Here is a 2,500-nt window from a genome sequence, read left to right on the forward strand (position 1 = left end):
CACGAAAATGATCCCTGATAAACTCGAGAGGGTGCAGCGTCGAGCCACGAAAATGATCCCTGATAAACTCGAGAGGGTGCAGCGTCGAGCCACGAAAATGATCCCTGATAAACTCGAGAGGGTGCAGCGTCGACCCACGAAAATGATCCCTGATAAACTCGAGAGGGTGCAGCGTCGAGCCACGAAAATGATCCCTGATAAACTCGAGAGGGTGCAGCGTCGACCCACGAAAATGATCCCTGATAAACTCGAGAGGGTGCAGCGTCGACCCGCGAAATTGATCCCTGATAAGCTCGAGAGGGTGCAGCGTCGACCGGCGAAAATGATCCTGATAAACTCGAGAGGGTGCAGCGTCGACCCACGAAAATGATCCCTGATAAACTCGAGAGGGTGCAGCGTCGACCCGCGAAAATGATCCCTGATAAACTCGAGAGGGTGCAGCGTCGAGCCACGAAAATGATCCCTGATAAACTCGAGAGGGTGCAGCGTCGACTCACGAAAATGATCCCTGATAAACTCGAGAGGGTGCAGCGTCGAGCCACGAAAATGATCCCTGATAAACTCGAGAGGGTGCAGCGTCGAGCCACGAAAATGATCCCTGATAAACTCGAGAGGGTGCAGCGTCGACCCACGAAAATGATCCCTGATAAACTCGAGAGGGTGCAGCGTCGAGCCACGAAAATGATCCCTGATAAACTCGAGAGGGTGCAGCGTCGAGCCACGAAAATGATCCCTGATAAACTCGAGAGGGTGCAGCGTCGACCCACGAAAATGATCCCTGATAAACTCGAGAGGGTGCAGCATCGAGCCACGAAAATGATCCCTGATAAACTCGAGAGGGTGCAGCGTCGAGCCACGAAAATGATCCCTGATAAACTCGTGAGGGTGCAGCGTCGACCCACGAAAATGATCCCTTGACTGCGAAACAAACCGTACAAAGACAGACTTAAAGAACTTCAGCTTACCACAGCGCAGGCTAAGAGGTGACCTTATAGAAGTGTTTCAAATTTTCAAGGGATTCGACAACGTTAATGTTCATGATTACTTAACACTCTCAATCAAGTGTAACAAGAAACAATGGATACAAAATAACGAGGAAGCGTTTCAACTCAAATGTATCAAAACACTTCTCCTTCAACCGTGTGCCTGCCTCAAGAAGTCGTCGAAAGCGAAACTATTTGCACGTTCAAAAACCGACTAGACAAATATTTAGAAGCTAACCCGAACATCGCTATTTTGCTCCGATCTAACAGAAAGTAGTGTTAGCTTAGTCGTCGTGTATGATCTTCCTTCTGTCCGTGTAAAATTCCATAGTAGTTTTTCTATTCTACATGGTATTCTTCCTTTTTATGGAGGGACAGGTGGGAGGGGAGGAGCCTTCGCCTTTGCTGTCCTGTGCCTCTGACTCGAAGATTAGAGTAGATGGTAGCAACAACGAACAGCCTAGTTAGGATCAAGAGGTCTGTTGCTGTTTGCTTTTCCTTTGTACCTCTTTGTTTTCTTCCTCCTCCTTCCTTTCGGTTACCTAAGTCAGATGAAAAAACGATTGCCATAATAACTACCTACCTTCCTACCTATCCCTTCCCTCCTCCTCCTCCCTTCCTCTCCCTTCCCTCCTCCTCCTCCCTTCCTCTCCCTTCCCTCCTCCTCCCTTCCTCTCCCTTCCCTCCTCCTCCTCCCTTCCTCTCCCTTCCCTCCTCCTCCTCCCTTCCTCTCCCTTCCCTCCTCCTCCCTTCCTCTCCCTTCCCTCCTCTCTTCCCTCTTCCCTTCCTTTCTTCTTACCTACCTACCTACCTACCTTTCCTTACCTTTCCTTACCTCTCCTTCTCTCTCTATCTCTCTCTCTCTCTCTCTCTCTCTCTCTCTCTCTCTCTCTCTCTCTCTCTCTCTCTCTCTCTCTCTCTCTCTCTCTCTTTTCACCTGTCGTTTTCTCCTTTTCTCTACCTGTTGCCGCCTTCTACATCAGTCTCCTGTTCCTTCTCCTCCTCCTCCTCCTCCTCCTCCTCCTTCTCGGTCATCTTCTCTCCGACTTATGTAAAAAACTTGTCTGGGGAAGGAGATGAACAAGTTGCAGATTCCTCCTTCTCCTCCTCCTCCTCCTCCTCCTCCTCCTCCTCCTCTTCCTCCTCCTCCTCCTCTTCCATTTCAGTGACTGGTCAGCCATCAGAGTGGTAATGTTGATGATGATAGAGAGGAGGAAGAGAAACACAAAGAACACAAAGGAAGAACAAACAACAGCAGACCTGCTGGTCCTTACGAGGCTGTTTGTGACAAGCTACACTAACTATCTAATCAAAGGTGGAAGATGAAGGACAGCAAAGGCGAAGGCTCCTCCACACCCCCCCATCCCTCCAGCCACAGCTGGCAGGAAAGGAAAAAGAACCATGCAGCATGGAAAAACTGCAAGGAAATTATGTAGGAAAGAGGAAAGAACTACCATTACTGCTACCACTAACCGGGCGATAAAAGCGGACAAGGACACCAGTATTCGAAAGAACTT

This window comes from Eriocheir sinensis, chromosome 29, assembly GCF_024679095.1.
Source record: "Eriocheir sinensis breed Jianghai 21 chromosome 29, ASM2467909v1, whole genome shotgun sequence".
NCBI classification, from domain to species: Eukaryota; Metazoa; Arthropoda; class Malacostraca; order Decapoda; family Varunidae; genus Eriocheir; species Eriocheir sinensis.